This window comes from Scyliorhinus torazame, chromosome 7, assembly GCF_047496885.1.
Source record: "Scyliorhinus torazame isolate Kashiwa2021f chromosome 7, sScyTor2.1, whole genome shotgun sequence".
Lineage (NCBI taxonomy): Eukaryota > Metazoa > Chordata > Chondrichthyes > Carcharhiniformes > Scyliorhinidae > Scyliorhinus > Scyliorhinus torazame.
The window spans coordinates 37,339,338-37,360,777 of NC_092713.1; positions in this window are offsets into that span (position 1 = coordinate 37,339,338).

Consider the following 21,440-nt stretch of genomic DNA (forward strand, 5'->3'; position numbering starts at 1 on the left):
AGGCTTTTTACACTTACATAAAAAGCAAGAGGGTAGCCAGGGAAAGGGTTGGCCCACTGAAGGATAGGCAAGGGAATCTATGTGTGGAGCCAGAGGAAATGGGCGAGGTACTAAATGAATACTTTGCATCAGTATTCACCAAAGAGAAGGAATTGGTAGATGTTGAGTCTGGAGAAGGGGGTGTAGATAGCCTGGGCCACATTGTGATCCAAAAAGACGAGGTGTTGGGTGTCTTAAAAAATATTAAGGTAGATAAGTCCCCAGGGCCGGATGGGATCTACCCCAGAATACTGAAGGAGGCTGGAGAGGAAATTGCTGAGGCCTTGACAGAAATCTTTGGATCCTCGCTGTCTTCAGGGGATGTCCCGGAGGACTGGAGAATAGCCAATGTTGTTCCTCTGTTTAAGAAGGGTGGCAGGGATAATCCCGGGAACTACAGGCCGGTGAGCCTTACTTCAGTGGTAGGGAAATTACTGGAGAGAATTCTTCGAGACAGGATCTACTCCCATTTGGAAGCAAATGGACGTATTAGTGAGAGGCAGCACGGTTTTGTGAAGGGGAGGTCGTGTCTCACTAACTTGATAGAGTTTTTCGAAGAGGTCACTAAGATGATTGATGCAGGTAGGGCAGTAGATGTTGTCTATATGGACTTCAGTAAGGCCTTTGACAAGGTCCCTCATGGTAGACTAGTACAAAAGGTGAAGTCACACGGGATCAGGGGTGAACTGGCAAGGTGGATACAGAACTGGCTAGGCCATAGAAGGCAGAGGGTAGCAATGGAGGGATGCTTTTCTAATTGGAGGGCTGTGACCAGTGGTGTTCCACAGGGATCAGTGCTGGGACCTTTGCTCTTTGTAGTATATATAAATGATTTGGAGGAAAATGTAACTGGTCTGATTAGTAAGTTTGCAGACGACACAAAGGTTGGTGGAATTGCGGATAGCGATGAGGACTGTCTGAGGATACAGCAGGATTTAGATTGTCTGGAGACTTGGGCGGAGAGATGGCAGATGGAGTTTAACCTGGACAAATGTGAGGTAATGCATTTTGGAAGGGCTAATGCAGGTAGGGAATATACAGTGAATGGTAGAACCCTCAAGAGTATTGAAAGTCAAAGAGATCTAGGAGTACAGGTCCACAGATCACTGAAAGGGGCTACACAGGTGGAGAAGGTAGTCAAGAAGGCATACGGCATGCTTGCCTTCATTGGCCGGGGCATTGAGTATAAGAATTGGCAAGTCATGTTGCAGCTGTATAGAACCTTAGTTAGGCCACACTTGGAGTATAGTGTTCAATTCTGGTCGCCACACTACCAGAAGGATGTGGAGGCTTTAGAGAGGGTGCAGAAGAGATTTACCAGAATGTTGCCTGGTATGGAGGGCATTAGCTATGAGGAGCGGTTGAATAAACTCGGTTTGTTCTCACTGGAACGAAGGAGGTTGAGGGGAGACCTGATAGAGGTATACAAAATTATGAGGGGCATAGACAGAGTGGATAGTCAGAGGCTTTTCCCCAGGGTAGAGGGGTCAATTACTAGGGGGCATAGGTTTAAGGTGAGAGGGGCAAGGTTTAGAGTAGATGTACGAGGCAAGTTTTTTACGCAGAGGGTAGTGGGTGCCTGGAACTCACTACCGGAGGAGGTAGTGGAGGCAGGGACGATAGGGACATTTAAGGGGCATCTTGACAAATATATGAATAGGATGGGAATAGAAGGATACGGACCCAGGAAGTGTAGAAGATTGTAGTTTAGTCGGGCAGTATGGTCGGCACGGGCTTGGAGGGCCGAAGGGCCTGTTCCTGTGCTGTACATTTCTTTGTTCTTTGTTCTTTGAGCAGCGCTCCGAAAGCTAGTGACATCGAAACAAACCTGTTGGACTTTAACCTGGTGTTGTAAGACTTCGTACTGTGCTCACCCCAGTCCAACGCCGGCATCTCCACATCATATATAGGGAGAGGCGAAGACTCCAGGCGGAGTTTGACCTGCTGACCACAGGGAAGGCAGAGGCACAGTGGAGGCAGGCACAGGGGATGAGATATGAATATGGGGAAAAAGCAAGTCGGCTGTTGGCCCACCAGCTTCGTAAGAGGATAGTGGCGAGGGAAATAGGGGGAGTTAGGGATGAAACGGGAACTACGGTGCAGAGTGTAGGGAAGGTAAATGAGGTGTTTAAGACCTTTTATGAGAGGTTATATAGGTCCCAACCCCCGGAGGGAAAAGAGGGGATACAGCAGTTTCTGGACCAACTAAGGTTCCTGAAGGTGGAGGAGCAGGAGGTGGCAGGCCTGGGGGCGCCAATCGGGGTGGACGAGGTGACTAAAGGGCTGGGGAACATGCAGGCAGGGAAGGCCCCGGGACCAGACGGGTTCCCGGTGGAATCTTATAGGAAATATGTGGACTTGTTGGCCCCGCTGCTGGCAAGAACCTTTAACGAGGCCAGAGAAAGGGGGACTCTACCCCCGACAATGTCGGAGGCGACGATATCATTAATCCTGAAGCGAGAGAAAGATCCGCTGCAATGCGGGTCTTATAGGCCTATCTCGCTCCTGAATGTGGACACCGTTGCTGGCAAAAGGGCTGACAATGAGGATAGAGGATTGTGTCCCGGGGGTGGTGCACGAAGACCAGACAGGGTTTGTAAAGGGGAGACAATTGAACGTCAACGTGCGACGGCTATTGGGGGTGATAATGATGCCCCCAGCAGAGGGGGGAGGCAGAGATAAGGAACAAGGCAGGGGTGCCCTCTGTCCCCATTACTGTTCGCGCTGGCAATTGAACCACTGGCCATAGCGCTGAGAGACTCTAAGAAATGGAGGGGGGTGGTTAGAGGGGGGGAGGAACACCGAGTGTCACTCTACGCAGATGACCTACTGCTGTATGTGGCGGATCCAGTGGGGGGGATAACAGAGGTTATGCAGATATTGAGGGAGTTTGGAGATTTTTCGGGATATAGGCTTAACATGGGAAAGAGTGAGCTTTTCGTAATACACTCTGGGGACCAGAGTAGAGGGATAGATGGCCTGCCGTTAAGGAGAGCGGAAAGAAACTTCCGATATTTGGGGATTCAGATAGCCAGGAGCTGGGGAACTTTACATAAACTCAATCTGACGCAGCTGGTGGAGCAGATGGAAGAGGATTTCAAAAGGTGGGCTATGCTGCCGCTGTCACTGGCGGGCAGAGTTCAGGCTGTCAAAATGATGGTTCTCCCTAGGTTTCTTTTTGTGTTTCAATGTCTCCCCATCTTGATCACTAAGGCATTTTTAAAGAAAATAGATAGGAGTATTATGAGTTTCGTGTGGGTAAAGAAGGCCCCAAGGGTAAGGAGGAGGTTCCTGCAGCGTAGCAGGGACAGAGGGAGACTGGCATTGCCGAATTTGAGCGACTATTACTGGGCCGCCAATGTGGCGATGATCCGCAAGTGGATGATGGAGGGAGAGGAGGCGGCATGGAAGAGGCTGGAGATGGCGCCTTGTAAAGGAACGAGCTTAAAAGCGCTGGTGACGGCGCCGCTACCGCTCTCCCCGAAATGGTTTACCATGAACCCAGTGGTGGCGGCAACACTTAGTATCTGGGGGCAATGGAGGCGACAGAAGGGTGTGTTGGGAGCCTCAGTGTGGTTCCCGATCAGGAACAACCATAGGTTTGCCCCAGGAAGGTTGGATGGAGGGTTCCAGAGCTGGCACCGCGCAGGAATTAGGAGAATGGGAGACTTGTTCACAGATGGGACGTTTGCGAGTTTGGGAGCGCTAGAGGAAAAGTATGAGCTGCCTCCGGGGAATATCTTTAGGTATATGCAGGTGAGGGCGTTCACGAGACAACAGGTGAGGGAATGTCCGCTGCTCCCGACACAGGGGATCCAGGATAGAGGGCTTCCGGGGGTGTGGGTCGGGGAGAGCAAAGTGTCCGAAATATACCGGGAGATGAGAGAAGAGGGGGAGGAGCTGGTAGAAGAGCTGAAGGGAAAATGGGAAGAAGAGCTCGGGGAGGAGATTGAGGAGGGTTTGTGGGCTGATGCCCTAAGTAGGGTAAATTCCTCTTCCTCGTGTGCCAGGCTTAGCCTGATCCAATTCAAGGTGCTACATAGAGCACACATAACGGGAGCGAGGCTGAGCAGGTTCTTCGGAGTGGAGGACAGGTGCAGGAGGTGCGGGGGAAGCCCGGCGAACCACACACATATGTTTTGGTTGTGCCCGGCACTAGAGGTGTATTGGAGGGGAGTGGTAAGAGTGATCTCGAAGGTGGTGAAGGTCCGGGTCAAGCCAGGCTGGGGGTTAGCTATATTTGGGGTAGCGGATGAGCCGGGAGTGCAGGAGGCGAAAGAGGCCGATATTGTGGCCTTTGCGTCCCTGGTAGCCCGGCGAAGGATTTTACTTATGTGGAAGGAAGCGAAGCCCCCCGGCATAGAGGCCTGGATAAACGATATGGCAGGGTTCATAAAACTGGAAACTGGAACGGATGAAGTTTGCGCTGAGAGGATCGGCTCAGGGGTTCTCCAGGCGGTGGCAACCGTTCCTTGACTACCTAGCGGAACGTTAGGGGAAAATAGATAGCCAGCAGCAGCAGCCCAGAAAGAGGGGGGGGGAGGAAAAAGGGGGGGGCAACTTGTTTTGTTCTAGTTGGGGTGGAGGGGGGAGCACTATTTCTTGTTACTTTGTTAGTTCACTACTTTATTTAAATAATGTTATCTATTAGTTATTGTGTTATCGTTGTTGTTGATTTGTAAAGGGGAAAAACTGTGTTTGAAAACTTCAATAAAATATATTTTTTTTAAAAAGAAATCGCTGAGAATGCTAAACCGGTAAAAGAAGAAGATGGAAAGTTTGAAAACGCCTCAGTATCTTCGAGTAACTGGTCATGTCGATGGCAATTGGCACGGATTTAAGCAACAGTTCACATTGTATGTGGCAGTCAGATGAACGAAAAATAGCATTATTGCTAACTGTAGCAGGCCCCCAGGTGATAAAGATTTGCAACACATTTGTTTTGAATGGGAGGAAGATAGTGAAAGCTTTGATGCCATCATTAAGAAGTTCAATGAGTATTGTACTCAGGAAAAGAACAAAGCTTTCTAGCGGTGCATATTTAGAATGCTAATGCAGAAGATGGGCGAATCCTTTCATAGCTTACTTACCGACACAAACATTCAACAGCACGGTCGCACAGTGGTTAGACTTTGGTACACAGCTCCAAGGTCCCAGGTTCAATTCCCAGCTTGGGTCACTGTCTGTGTGGAGCCTGCATGTTCTCCCTGTGTCTGCGTGGGTTTCCTCCGGGTGCTCCGGTTTCTTCCCACAAGTTCTAAAAGATGTGCTGTTAGGTAATTTGGACATTCTTCTCCCCCTGTGTACTGAACAGGTGCCGGAATGTGGTGACTAGGGGATTTGCACAGTGGTTTCATTGCAGTGTTAATGTAAGCCTACCTGTGACAATAAATATTATTTTTTTTTAAATAACTTGCAACTTCGTGACGTTAAAATCCTTGATGATTCGAGATCAGATTGTCTTTGGAATTAACAATGATAAGGTGCGTGAAAGTCTCTTACGGGAGAATGAGCTGCAGTTAGAAGACACAATTGAGATTTGCCCTGCGAGTGAACTAGCTGTGCAGCATATAAACACATTGAATGCACAGAGTTTTGGCACAGAAATTTGGAGCAATGCTGACGCCATTGATGTGACGCCCTCGAAAATAAAACGTGGTCTTAGCAGTGGCAGCCATTGTAAACGCTTGCCAGAAGCAGATATTATGTGTAAAAGATGTGGGAACAGGCACCTACCAAGGCAATGTCCAGGATTTGGAAAACAAATAAGTTTTGCAAACAAGAAAGTTAATCTAGAACTGTCTATCAATACTGTTGATGATATTAATTTACAGGGCACATTTTTCATCAATGTAGCCTTGAATGAAGACAGGGCCAGCAAAGCCAAACAGAGTAAAATGTCACCTATAGAAACAAAAAGTTAGAAAATTAATATTGCAACAGTAACAAAAGATAACTGGACAGTTTTGTTGTTAATGAATAAATCACTCATCAACGTTAAACTAGGCACAGGAGCGAGAGCAAATCTCATCAGCATCAGTGATATTGAAGCTATGAAACCCGGAATATTAAACAAGCCAGTCTTCTTGAAGGACCATAATGGCCAAAAAATTGATACATTAGGCATGTGTGAACTCAATGTCCAAGTAAAAGATAAAGTTTCACAAAGTCAGATTCACCATAGTAGCTAAAGAGCGTGAGTCGCCGTTGGGTGATGAAGCCTGTGAAGCAAGGCCTTTGACAAGATACCACATGGTAGGTTGTTGCAAAAGGATAAATCTCACAGAATCCAGGGCAAGGTACCCAATTGGGTACAAAATTAGCTTGCCGACCGAAGCTAAAGGGTGGTTGTGGAGGGTTGTTTTTCAAACTGGAGGCCTGTGACCAGCGGTGTGCCTCAGGGATCGGTGCTGGGTCCACTATTATTTGTGATATATAGAAATTATTTGGATGAGAATGTAGGAGGCATAGTTAGTAAGTTTGCAGGTGACACCAAGATTGGTGGCATAGTGGATAGTGAAGAAGGTTATATAAGATTGCAACAGGATCTTGACCAATTGGGCCAGTGGGCCAATGAATGGCTTGTGGCGTTTAATTTGGATAAATGTGAGGTGATGCATTTTGGTGGATCGAATCGGGGCAGGACCTACTGAGTTAATGGTAGGGAGTTGGAGACAGTTACAGAACAAAGAGATCTAGGAATACAGATTCATAGTTCCTTGAAGGTGGAGTCGCAGGTGGACAGGATGGTGAAGAAGGCATTCAGCATGCTAGGTTCTATTGGTCAGAATATCGAATACAGGAGTTGGGACGTCTTGTTGAAGTTGTACAAGACATTGGCAAGACCACACATGGAATACTGTGTTCAGTTGTGGTCACCCTATTTTAGGAAGGATATTGTTAAACTAGAAAAAGTGCAGAAGAGATTTACGAGGATGCTACCAGGACTTGATGGTCTGAGTTATAAGGAGAGGCTGGATAGACTGGGACTTTTTTCCCTGGGGCAAAGGAGGCTTCGGGGTGATCTTATAGAGGTCTATTAAATAATGAGGAGCATCGATATGGTAGATAGTCGACATCTTTTCCCAAAGGTAAAGGAGTCTAGAACTAGAGGACATAGGTTTAGGGTGAGAGGAGTGATATACAAAAGAGACCAGAGGGGACATTTCTTCACACAGAGGGTGGTGAACATCTGGAACGAGCTGCCGGAGGCAGTGGTAGAGGCGGGTACAATTTTGTCCTTTAAAAAGCAGTTAGGCAATTACATGGGCAGGGTGGGTATAGAGGGATATGGACCAAATGCAGGCAAGTGGGACTAGCTTAGTGATAGAAACTGGGCGGCATGGACCAGCTGGGCCGATGGGCCTGTTTCCATGCTGTAAACATCTATGACTATAACAGGTAAAAAGAGTGCATAGCACTGACTGTGCATTGAGCACACACAGTGGAGTCCATTGTTCAGGCTTTTCCAGACATTTTTCAGGATTTTGGTGTCTTGCCTTTCATCCACAAGATTGAACTTAGAAGTGATGCTCAACCAGTGATACATGCTCCGAGAAGAGTTCCAGCACCATTACGTGACATCTAAAATCCGAATTAGACAGAATCTTAACGTGATCGAAAAGACTGAAGAGCCAACAGATTGGGTCAATTCGATGGTGTGAGTTAAAAAAGGATATCCTGAGAAATAATGATCTCAGGATATGCATGGATCCTAAAGACCTCAATGCAAATCTGAAAAGGGAATACTACCCAATACCTAAGCGAGAGGAGATCACAAGTGAGGGGTGGGATTCTGTGATCCTGAGGCTAAGTGTTGATGCCGTTGGTTCACGCCGCTCCAGCTGCTGATCCCGGCGCGAACTGGACGCCGCGGGATCCGCGCATGCACAGTGGCATCGGCGCCAACGCGCGCATGCGCAGTGGCTTCCTTCAACGCCCTGCCTCGACGCAACATGGCACAGGGCTACAGGGGCTGGCGCGGAGGAAACGAGGCCCCCAGCCAGAGAGGCCGGCCCGCCGATTGGTGGGCCCCGATCGCAGGCCAGGCCACATCGGAGGTCCCCCCCCCCCCGGGGTCGGACCCCTCCTCCCCCACCCCAAGGCCGCCCCCCCCGACCCTTCCTCGCCGAGTTCCCGCCGGCTGAGAGCAGGTGTGGACGGCGCCGGCGGGACTCGCCGTTTTTACGACGGCCGGCATCCCGGGCGAGAATCGGCGGGCCAGCCGCGTAGAGCAGCCCCCGACCGGTGCCGCGCCAACCACGCCGGCGCCAATGGCGCCGATTCTCCGCTCTGCGGAGAATCAGGTACCAGCGTCGGGGCGGCGTGGTGCGATTCGTGCCGGTCGTGGGGATTCTCCGTCCCGGCCCTGGGCTGAGAGAATCCCACCGGAGATTCTGATGCAACATATTTCAGCAAACCTGATGCTTCGCAGGAATTCTGGCAACACAAGTTAGAGGAACAGAGTACTAAGTATTGTATGTTCAATATTCTGTTTGGTAGATATTGCTTTCTTCGTTTGCCCTTTGGCATAATCACAGTGTCAGAAATGTTTCACAGAGCGATGGAACACATCGTTGAAGGCATTCAGGGTATTCGACTATATGTCGATGACATCATCTTTTGGAGTTCCACACAGGAGGAACACAATGAAAGGCTAATGAGAGTATTGCAGAATGTCAAGAAAATGGATTACGTCTTAACAAGGCCAAATGTCAGTTTAGTGTGAAGGAAGTAACGTTCCTAGGAGACAGAATGTCTGCTCAAGAGTAAAGCCTAATGACATGAAAATACGAGCCATTATGCCTCAACCAACAGACAAAAAGGGAATACTGAGAAATACTAGGCATGATTAATTTATTGGTTAATTTATTCCAAACCTCTCAGCGAAGACAGCACGTCTTAGAGAAGTTCTAAAAAATGTGAATAACTTCATTAGGACAGACAAACATGAACAAGAGTGGATCACTATAAAAACAGCACTAATGACAACTCCAGTTCCAACATTCTTCGACCCGACAAAGAATACCAAGATTTCAAAGGATGTATCGAAGGATGGTCTAGGTGCAGTTTTGCTGCAACAGGAAAATGGTAGTGATTGGAAACCAGAAGAATATGCATCCAGATCAATGACAGAGTCTGAGTGTCACTATGCTCAAATTGAAAAAGAATGTCTAGGATTAGTCAACGGATTCTGAAAATTCTGAAAAATTCCACAGTTTCATGTATGGCCTACCTACTTTCATTGTAGTGCCAGATCACAGACCATAGTCAAGAAAACTCTTAGTGAGATGTCACCTCGCATTCAATGGATGATGATGAAGATTCAGAGGTATGACTTTGAATTGATCTATCCACCGGGCAAGCACATTGTAGTAACCGATGCACTATCCAGGGCTACAGAAGCACTGGATGACAATTCCATGGGAGAGAATGTGTAAGTTCATGTGCATATGATCACAGAGACACTACCAGCTCAGATGCAAAGTCAAAAATGATTGTTGCAGAAACAGAAAAAGGTGAAGTTTTGCAAATGGTGGTACACAATCTCAACAATGGATGGCCAAAAGGTTCATGCTTCAAGTATCATCATATGTGATCAGTGGTAAGTGTAGCAAATGGTTTGTTTTTAAGACATCAGAGAATTGTTATTCCACAGTCTCTGCACAAAGAAATACTGCAACAGATTCATGAGGGTCACCTTGGAATCAAGAAATGTAAGAGAAGAGCGCTGACCATGCTGCCCGTCTAAACTTCCGGGGTCTGTATCCCTCTATTCCCATCCTATTCATGTATTTGTCAAGACGCCCCTTAAACGTCACTATCGTCACTGCTTCCACCACCTCCTCCAGCAGCGAGTTCCAGGCACCCTCTGTGTAAAAAACGTACCTCGTACATCTTTGGCAGATAGGATCAAGGAAAACCCCCAAGGCCTTTTACACATATGTGAGAAATATGAGAATGACTAGAGCGAGGGTAGGTCCGATCAAGGACAGTAGCGGGAGATTGTGTATTGAGTCTGAAGAGATAGGAGAGGTCTTGAACGAGTACTTTTCTTCTGGATTTACAAATGAGAGGGGCCATATTGTTGGAGAGGACAGTGTGAAACAGATTGGTAAGCTCGAGGAAATACTTGTTAGGAAGGAAGATGTGTTGGGCATTTTGAAATTTTGAGGATAGACAAGTCCCCCGGGCCTGACGGGATATATCCAAGGATTCTATGGGAAGCAAGAGATGAAATTGCAGAGCCGTTGGCAATGATCTTTTCGTCCTCACTGTCAACAGGGGTGGTACCAGGGGATTGGAGAGTGGCGAATGTCGTGCCCCTGTTCAAAAAAGGGACTAGGGATAACCCTGGGAATTACAGGCCAGTTAGTCTTACTTCGGTGGTAGGCAAAGTAATGGAAAGGGTACTGAAGGATAGGATTTCTGAAAGACACTGCTTGATTAGGGATAGTCAGCATGGATTTGTGAGGGGTGGATCTTGCCTTACAAGTCTTATTGAATTCTTTGAGGAGGTGACCAAGCATGTGGATGAAGGTAAAGCAGTGTATGTAGTGTACATGGATTTTAGTAAGGCATTTGATAAGAGGGAGTTAGGTGAGGAGGGAGTAAGGTGCTCCTTTCATTTTGTTTCCTACATTTCCGCAAAGAGCGAGAAGGGAGCCAGGAGTTTACAGAGAGTGCAGCTGACTGGGAGCAGAGTCGGAGGGCAGAGGTCCAGTTGGTCCACAGGGCAGCTATATTCTGTAAGGTAAGAGGGGATGGAGGCTAGGCCAGTTGCATGCTCCTCCTGTAGGATGTGGGTGGTGAGGGACACCACCGGTGTCCCCGCTGACTATACCTGCAGGAAGTGAACCCAACTCCAGCTCCTCAAAGACCCTGTTATGGAACTGGAGCTGAAGCTGGATGAACGTCGGATCATCCGGGAGGCAGAGGAGATGATAGAGAAGAGTTACAGGGAGGTAACCACACCCAAGGTACAGGAAAAGAGTAGCTGGGTTACAGTCAGGGGAAAGAAAACAAACAGGCAGACAGTGTAGGGATCCCTTGTGGCCATTCCCCTTCAAAACAAGTATACCGTTTTGGATGCTGTTGGGGGGATGACCTACCGGGGGAAGGCCCTCGCGGCCAGGTCTCTGGCACTGAGTCTGGCTCTGGGCCTCAGAAGGGAAGGAGGGAGAATAGAAAAACAATAGTAATAGGAGATTCAATGATTAGGGGAATAGATAGGAGATTCTGTGGTCGCGAGCGAGACTCCCCGAAGGTATGTTGCCTCCCGGGTGCCAGGCCAGGGATGTCTCGGATCGTGTCTTCAGGATACTTAAGGGGGAGGGGGAGCAGCCAGAGGTTGTGGTGCACATTGGTACCAACGACGTAGGTAGGAAAAGGGGTGTGGAGGTAATAAACGAGTTTAGGGAGTTAGGCTGGAAGTTAAAAGCCAGGACAGACAGAGTTGTCATCTCAGGTTTGTTGCCGGTGCCACGTGATAGCGAGGCTAGGAATAGGGAGAGAGTGCAGTTGAACACGTGGCTGCAGGAATGGTGTAGGAGGGAGGGCTTCAGGTATTTGGATAATTGGAGCGCATTCTGGGGAAGGTGGGACCTGTACAAGCAGGACGGGTTGCATCTGAACCAGAGGGGCACCAATATCCTGGGAGGGAGGTTTTCTAGTACTCTTCGGGAGGGTTTAAACTAATTTGGCAGGGGAATGGGAACCGGATTTGTAGTCCAGCAACTAAGATAGCCGATATTCAGGACGCCAAAGAGTGTAGTGAGGCAGTGGGGAAGGGAACACTGACAAAGGAGAGTACTTGCAGGCACGGAGATGGGTTGAAGTGTGTATACTTCAACGCAAGAAGCATCAGGAATAAGGTGGGTGAACGTAAGGCATGGATCGGTACTTGGGACTACGATGTGGTGGCCATCACGGAAACTTGGATTGAAGAGGGGCAGAAATGGTTGTTGGAGGTCCCTGGTTATAGATGTTTCAATAAGATTAGGGAGGGTGGTAAAAGAGGTGGGGTCGGGGGTGGCATTGTTAATTAGAGATAGTAAAACAGCTGCAGAAAGGCAGTTCGAGGAGTATCTGCCTACTGAGGTAGTATGGGTTGAAGTCAGAAATAGGAAAGGAGCAGTCACCTTGTTAGGAGTTTTCTATAGGCCCCCCAATAGTAGCAGAGATGTGGAGGAACAGATTGGGAAACAGATTTTGGAAAGGTGCCAAACTCACAGGGTAGTAGTCATGGGTGACTTTAACTTCCCAAACATTGAGTGGAAACTCTTTAGATCAAATAGTTTGGATGGGGTGGTGTTTGTGCAGTATGCCCAGGAAGCTTTTCTAACACAGTATGTAGATTGTCCAACCAGAGGGAGGCAATATTGGATTTGATACTTGGTAATGAACCAGGGCAAGTGATAGATTTGTTAGTGGGGGAGCATTTTGGAGATAGTGACCACAATTCTGTGACTTTCACTTTAGTAATGGAGAGGGATAGGTGCGTGCAACAGGGCAAGGTTTACAATTGGGGGAAGGGTAAATACGATGTTGCCAGACAAAAATTGAAGTGCATAAGCTGGGAACATAGGCTGTCAGAGAAGGACACAAGTGAAATGTGGAACCTGTTCAAGGAACAGGCACTACGTGTCCTTGATATGTATGTCCCTGTCAGGCAGGGAAGAGATGGTCGAGTGAGGGGACCATGGTTGACAAGAGAGGTTGAATGTCTTGTTCAGAGCAAAAAAAAGACTGATGTAAGGCTGAGGAAACAAGGTTCAGACAGGGTGCCGGAGGGATACAAGATAGCCAGGAGGGAACTGAAGAAAGGGATTAGGAGAGCTAAGAGAGGGCATGAAAAATCTTTGGCGGGTAGGATCAAGGAAAACCCCAAGGCCTTTTCTCATATGTGAGAAATATGAGAATGACTAGAGCGAGGGTAGGTCCGATCAAGGACAGTAGCGGGAGATTGTGTATGGAGTCTGAAGAGATAGGAGAGGTCTTGAACGAGTACTTTTCTTCTGTATTTACAAATGAGAGGGGCCATATTGTTGGAGAGGACAGTGTGAAACAGACTGGTAAGCTCGAGGAAATACTTGTTAGGAAGGAAGATGTGTTGGGCATTTTGAAAAACTTGAGGATAGACAAGTCCCCCGGGCCTGACGGGATATATCCAAGGATTCTATGGGAAGATAGAGATGAAATTGCAGAGCCGTTGGCAATGATCTTTTCGTCCTCGCTGTCAACAGGGGTGGTACCAGGGGATTGGAGAGTGGCGAATGTCGTGCCCCTGTTCAAAAAAGGGACTAGGGATAACCCTGGGAATTACAGGCCAGTTAGTCTTACTTCGGTGGTAGGCAAAGTAATGGAAAGGGTACTGAAAGATAGGATTTCTCAGCATCTGGAAAGACACTGCTTGATTAGGGATAGTCAGCACGGATTTGTGAGGGGTAGGTCTTGCCTTACAAGTCTTATTGAATTCTTTGAGGAGGTGACCAAGCATGTGGATGAAGGTAAAGCAGTGGATGTAGTGTACATGGATTTTAGTAAGGCATTTGATAAGGTTCCCCATGGTAGGCTTATGCAGAAAGTAAGGAGGTATGGGATAGTGGGAAATTTGGCCAGTTGGATAACGAACTGGCTAACCGATAGAAGTCAGAGAGTGGTGGTGGATGGCAAATATTCAGCCTGGATCCCAGTTACCAGTGGCGTACCACAGAGATCAGTTCTGGGTCCTCTGCTGTTTGTGATTTTCATTAATGACTTGGATGAGGGAGTTGAAGGGTGGGTCAGTAAATTTGCAGACGATACGAAGATTGGTGGAGTTGTGGATAGTAAGGAGGTCTGATGTCGGCTGCAAAGAGACATAGATAGGATGCAGAGCTGGGCTGAGAAGTGGCAGATGGAGTTGAACCCTGAAAAGTGTGAGGTTGTCCATTTTGGAAGGACAAATATGAATGCGGAATACAGGGTTAACGGTAGAGTTCTTGGCAATGTGGAGGAGCAGAGAGATCTTGGGGTCTATGTTCATACATCTTTGAAAGTTGCCACTCAAGTGGATAGAGCTGTGAAGAAGGCCTATGGTGTGCTCGCGTTCATTAACAGAGGGATTGAATTTAAGAGCCGTGAGGTGATGATGCAGCTGTACAAAACTTTGGTAAGGCCACATTTGGAGTACTGTGTACAGTTCTGGTCGCCTCATTTTAGGAAGGATGTGGAAGCTTTGGAAAAGGTGCAAAGGAGATTTACCAGGATGTTGCCTGGAATGGAGAGTAGGTCTTACGAGGAAAGGTTGAGGGTGCTAGGCCTTTTCTCATTAGAACGGAGAAGGATGAGGGGCAACTTGATAGAGGTTTATAAGATGATCAGGGGAATAGATAGAGTAGACAGTCAGAGACTTTTTCCCCAGGTGGAACAAACCATTACAAGGGGACATAATTTTAAGGTGAAAGGTGGAAGATATAGGAGGGATATCAGAGGTAGGTTCTTTACCCAGAGAGTAGTGGGGGCATGGAATGCACTGCCTGTGGAAATAGTTGAGTCGGAAATATTAGGGACCTTCAAGCAACTATTGGATAGGTACATGGATTACGGTAAAATGAGAAAGTGTAGATTTATTTGTTCTTAAGGGCAGCACGGTAGCATTGTGGATAGCACAATTGCTTCACAGCTCCAGGGTCCCAGGTTTGATTCTGGCTTGGATCACTGTCTGTGCGGAGTCTGCACATCCTCCCCGTGTCTGCGTGGGTTTCCTCCGGGTGCTCCGGTTTCCTCCCACAGTCCAAAGATGTGCAGGTTAGGTGGATTGGCCATGCTAAATTGCCCTTAGTGTCCAAAATTGCCCTTGGTGTTGGGTGGAGGTGCTGTGTTTGGGTAGGGTGCTCTTTCCAGGAGCCGGTGCAGACTCAAAGGGCCGAATGGCCTCCTTCTGCACTGTAAATTCAATGATAATCTATGATTAATCTAGGACAAAGGTTCGGCACAACATCGTAGGCCGGAGGGCCTGTTCTGTGCTGTATTTTCTATGTTCTATGTTCTATCTCCTCTACACCTTGCCCCTCGCACCTTAAACCTGTTGATTGAGGCATATTCATAATGGCTTGTATTTTCATGTCATCAGGCTCTTGAGCAGACATTCTGTATATTCCCTACCTGTATTAGACCTTCCAAAATGCATTACTTAACTCTTGTCCGGATTAAACTCTATCTGCCATCCCTCCGCCCAAGTCTCCAAACGATCTAAATCCTGCCGTATCCTCTGACGGTCCTCATCACTATCCGCAATTCCACCAACTTTTGTGTCATCCGCAAACTTACTAATCAGACCAGTTATATTTTCCTCCAAATCATTTATATATACTGCGAACAGCAAAGGTCTCAGTACTGATCCCTGCTGAACACCACTAGTTACAGCCCTCCAATCAGAAAAGCACGCTTCCATTGCTACTCTCTGCCTTCTATGACCTAGCCAGTTCTGTATCCATCTTGCCAGCTCACCTCTGATCCTGTGTGACTTCACCTTTTGTACCAGTCTGCCATGAGGGACCTTGTCAAAGGCCTTACTGAAGCCCATATAGACAACATCCACTGCCCTACCTGCATCAATCATCTTTGTGGCCTCCTCGAAAAACTCTATCAAGTTAGTGAGACACGCCCTCCCCTTCACAAAACCGTGCTGCCTCTCGCTAATATGTCCACTTGCTTCCAAATGGGAGTAGATCCTGTCTCGAAGAATTCTCTCCAGTAATTTCCCTAACACTGGCGTAAGACTCATCGGCCTGTAGTTCCCTGGATTATCCTTGCTACCCTTCTTAAACAGAGGAACAACAATGACTATTCTCCAGTCCTCCGGGACATCACCTGAAGACAGTGAGGATCCAAAGAATTCTGTCAAGACCTCAGCAATTTCCTCTCTTGCCTCCTTCAGTATTCTGGAGTAGATCCCATCAGGCCTTGGGGACGTATCCACCTTAATATCTTTCAAGACGCCCAACACCTCAATGTGACCCAGGCTATCTACACACCCTTCTCCCGACTCAACGTCCACCAATTCCTTATCTTTGGTGAATACTGATGCAAAGTATTCATTTAGTACCTCGCCTATTTTCTCTGGCTCCACACATAGATTCCCTTCCCTGTCCTTCAGTGGGCCAACCCTTTCCCTGGCTACCCTCTTGCTTTTTATGTACGTGTAAAAAGCCTTGGGATTTTCCTTAACCCTATTTGCCAATGGCTTTTTGTGACCCCTTTTAGCCCTCCTGACTCCTTGCTTAAGTTTCTTCCTACTTTCCTTATATTCCACACAGGCTTCGTCTGTTCCCAGCCTTCTAGCCCTGACAAATGCCTCCTTTATCTTCTTGACGAGGCCTACAATATCTCTCGTTATCCAAGATTTCCGAAATTTGCCATATTTATCCTTCTTCCTCACAGGAACATGCCGGTCCTGAATTCCTTTCAACTGATATTTGAAAGCCTCCCACATGTCAGATGTTGATTTACCCTCAAACATCCACCCCCAATCTAGGTTCTTCAGTTCCCGCCTAATATTGTTATAATTAGCCTTCCTCCAATTTAGCACATTGACCCTAGGACCACTCTTATCCTTGTCCACCAGCACTTTAAAACTTACTGAATTGTGGTCACTGTTCCCGAAATGCTCCCCTGCTGAAACGTCTACCACATGGCCGGGCTCATTCCCCAATACCAGCTCCAGTACAGCCCCTTCCCTAGTTGGACTATCTACATATTGTGTTAAGAAGCCCTCCTGGATGCTCCTTACAAGCTCTGCCCTGTCCAAGCCCCTAGCACTAAGTGAGTCCCAGTCAATATTGCGGAAGTTAAAGTATCCCATCGCCTGTTGCCTTTACTCCTTTCCAAAATCTGTCTACTTATTTGCTCCTCTATCTCCTTCTGGCTGTTGGGAGGCATGTAGTAAACCCCCAACATTGTGACTGCATCCTTCTTATTCCTGATCTTTACCCATATAGCCTCGCTGCCCTCTGAGGTATCCTCCCGCATTACAACTGTGATAGTCTCCCTATCCAGTAGCGAAACTCCTCCACCCTTTTTACATCCCCCTCTATCCCGCCTGAAACATCTAAATCCTGGAACATTTAGCTGCCAATTCTGTCCTACCCTCAACCAGGTCTCTGTAATGGCAACAATATCATAGATCCGAGCACCAATCCAAGCTCTAAGTTCATCTGCTCTACCTGTTATACTTCTTGCATTATAACATATGCACTTCAGGCCACCAGTCCCACTGTTTTCAGCAACATCTCACTGACTGCTCTTCCTCAGAGCCATACTGGCCCTATTCCGTAGTTCTCCCTCAATTTTTTCACCTTCTGACCTCTTGCTCCGGTACCCACCCACCTGCCATACTAGTTTAAACCCTCCCGTGTGACACTAGCAAACCTTGCGGCCAGGATATTTATGCCTCTCCAGTTTAGATGCAACCTAGTGGAGTCTGTAGAAGAAGTTATCGTGGTCAGTTGTGTTTGTGATTGTTCCAGTTAATTAGTATTAGTTTCAAACCTACAGTTTGTTATACAATAATAAATTCGACTAGCCTAGAACTAGATGATCTTTGGTGCGCTGACTCAATCATTGTCAATGCACGAGAACATAACAAAAGCCATGCTCAGCTTGATGGAGATGCAGCACCTCAGTTGCCACACAAGATGGACCATACATACATGATGGTCACATACCAATTGATGTTTGAGAGAGTGGAATCTGTTCCTGTTCATGAATGCTCTTGGCTGCTCAAATAGTGATAGCCTTATCAGAGTAGCTGGAGTGCTGGAATAGTGTTGAGGATTTATTGATAGCTCAGTGCATCTAGCAGTTGGGACAAAGAAAGGCCTGTCAGCAATTGTTGTCTGCTAGAGGGCTGGGATTGTGTCGGTGATGCAGTCGCACAGCCTTGTGAATCCAGTGGGACATAGCCTCAGGAAAAGGGATTGAGGAACGGGGAGGTGAGCAGTCATTAAGGCAGTGTGAGTTGGAAAGGCTGTTGGGGGAAATCAGAGACTAGATCCTTGAAAGAAAAGAGCTGAAATCCTGGCGAGGAAGACAGAGTTTTAAAGGATGTTTGTGACTCACAGTAATTATTAATCTCTGGGTGCGTTGCTGAGAAATTTGAAGGATCTGTCTTGGTTATGTCTGTTATTTAACATGTGATGTGTGCAACCATATTTTGCTTGTTAATTCAGGCTTACCTCATGTTACTTCTCTACGCTGGAGTTTAAAACCATGAGGGCAAGTTTCTACATTTGGGTGATGAAGGATGCGATCTAACCAAATTGCAACAGAGTCCCAGTGTCAAGTGTGTTTTGCTGGGTGTGGTTCCTGGTGCTTGTAGTTTTGAGAAGTACCACACTATCTAACAGGACTTTATTGCAATCTGGGGCCTCAGCAAGGAATGCCTCGCCGAAGCTGTTATATTATATTGAAAGGAGTTGTAAATTTCTATCGTGTGTTGACCAGCCATAGTTAAAAGTAATTCAATTTTGTGAGCATCTGTAGCTTTAGTTAAATCTGATGCTTCCAGATAAATTTGAAATTGCTGGGTTTTTTAAAAAATATGTTTATTCAAATTTTCCAACAGAATTTTTAACAACCCCCCCCACCCAATAACAAAAAGAAACAAACACAAACACAACAGTCAAAACTTATACATTGGGTTTCCCCCATATCAGTAACCCCCCCATATGCCATTCAAAGGTACCCATAGGGAAGCCCCCCCTCACCCACCCGAATTCCCCCCCCCCCAAAGAGACCCCCCCCCCCCTACCCTTGGGCTGATGCTGCTGCTGACCTCCTCCTAACGCTCCGCGAGATAGTCTAGGAACGGTTGCCACCGCCTGAAGAACCCTTGCACAGACCCTCATAAGGCAAGCTTTATCCTCTCCAGCTTAATGAACCCTGCCATGTCATTTATCCAGGCTTCCACACTGGGGGGCTTCGCGTCCTTCCATAATAGCAAGATCCTCCCCCTGGCTACCAGGGACGCAAAGGCCAGGATACCGGCCTCTTTCGCCTCCTGCACTCCCGGCTCGTCTGTTACCCCAAATAATGCCAACCCCCAGCTCGGCTTGACCCGGGCTTTTACCACCTTGGGCATAGTCCTCGCAAAACCCCACAAAAATCCATCCACCGCCGGGCACGACCAGAACATATGGACGTGATTCGCCGGGCCTCCCGAGCACCTCCCACATCTGTCCTCCACCCCAAAGAACCTACTCAACTTCGCCCCTGTCATATGCGCTCTGTGAGTAACTTTGAACTGTATTCGGCTGAGCCTGGCGTAAGAGGAGGAAGAATTAACCCTACTCAGGGCATCAGCCCACAGACCCTCATCTACCTCCTCCCCAAGCTCCTCCTCCCATTTGCCCTTTAACTCCTCTACCGAGGCCTCCTCCTCTTCTTTCAGCTCCTGGTTGATCGCCAAAATCTTGCCTTCGCCAACCCATACACCCGAAATCACCCTGTCCTGAATCCCCTGTGCCGGGAGCAGCAGGAATTCCCTCACCTGCCGCCTCACAAACGCCCTCACTTGCATACACCTGAAAGCATTTACCGGGGGTAACCCACGCTGGGGGGCTTCGCCTCTTTCCACATTAACAAGATCCTTCGCCGGGCTACTAGGGACGCAAAGGCCAGAATGCCGTCCTCTTTCGCCTCCTGCAATCCCGGCTCGTCCACTACTCCAAATAGTGCTAGCCCCCAGCTTGGCTTGACCCGAACTTTCACCACCTTAGATATTGTTCCCGCCACTCCCCTCCAGAACTCCTCCAGTGCCGAGCATGACCAAAACATATGGACATGGTTCGCCGGACTTCCTGAGCACCTCCCACATCTGTCCTCCACCCCAAAGAACCTACTCAGCCTCGCCCCCGTCATATGCGCTCTGTGAACTACCTTAAACTGTATCAGGTTAAGCCTGGCACACGAGGAAGAGGAATTAACCCTACTTAGGGCATCAGCCCACAGCCCCTCCTCAATCTCCTCCCCTAGCTCCTCTTCCCATTTACCTTTCAGCTCCTCTACCAAAGCCACCCCCTCTTCTTTCATCTCCTGGTATATCGCCGACACCTTGCCCTCCCCGACCCATACACCGGAAATCACCCTGTCTTGAATCCCCTGTGCCGGGAGCAACGGGAATTCCCTCACTTGCCGCCTCACAAACGCCCTCACTTGCATGTACCTGAAGGCATTTCCCGGGGGTAGTCCAAACTTCTCCTCCAGCGCCCCTACGCTCGCAAACGTCCCGTTGATGAACAGGTCCCCCATTCTTCTAATCCCTGCCCGATGCCAGCTCCGAAACCCCCCATCCATCCTTGCCGGGACGAACCGATGGTTCTCCCAAATCGGGGACCAAACCAAGGCTCCCACCTCGCCCCTGTGTCGTCTCCACTGCCCCCAGATCTTCAACGTCGCCGCCACCACCGGACTCGTGGTGTACCATGTCGGCGAGAGCGGCAGCGGTGCCGTCGCCAGCGCCCTCAGGCTCGTGCCCACACAGGATGCCATCTCCAACCTCTTCCACGCCGCCCCCTCTCCTTCCATTACCCACTTACGGATCATCGCCACATTGGCTGCCCAATAATAGCCACACAAATTCAGCAGCGCCAGCCCTCCCTGTCCCCACTACGCTCCAGAAACACCCTCTTTACCCTCGGGGTCTTATTTGCCCACACAAAACCCATGATGCTCCTACCTACCCGTTTGAAAAAGGCCTTGGGAATCATAATGGAAAGGCATTGGAACACAAAGAGAAACCTCAGGAGGACCATCATTTTAACCGACTGCACCCTGCCCGCTAGCGAGAGTGGCAGCACATCCCATCTTTTGAAATCCTCCTCCATCTGCTCCACCAACCGCGTCAAAATGAGCTTGTGCAGGGCCCTCCAACTCCTAGCCACTTGGATCCCTAAGTACCGAAAGCTCCTTTCCGCCCTCTTCAACCGTAGGTCGTCTATCTCCTTTCCCTGGTCCCCTGGATGCACCACAAAGAGCTCACTTTTCCCGACATTGAGCTGATACCCCGAGAAGTCCCCAAACTCCCTTCGGATCCGCATGACCTCCGCCATCCCCTCCACTGGATCTGCCACATACAGCAACAGGTCGTCCGCATACAGCGACACCCGATGTTCCTCTCCCCCCCGGACCAGTCCCCTCCATTTCCTGGACTCCCTTAGTGCCATGGCCAGAGGCTCAATTGCCAATGCAAACAACATGGGGCACCCCTGCCTCGTCCCTCAGTACAGCTGAAAGTACTCCGACCTCCGCCGATTCATAGCCACACTCGCCACCGGGGCTCTATATAGCAGCCTGACCCAGCTGATGAAGCCTTCCCCGAACCCAAACCTCCGCAGCACTTCCCAAAGATACTCCCACTC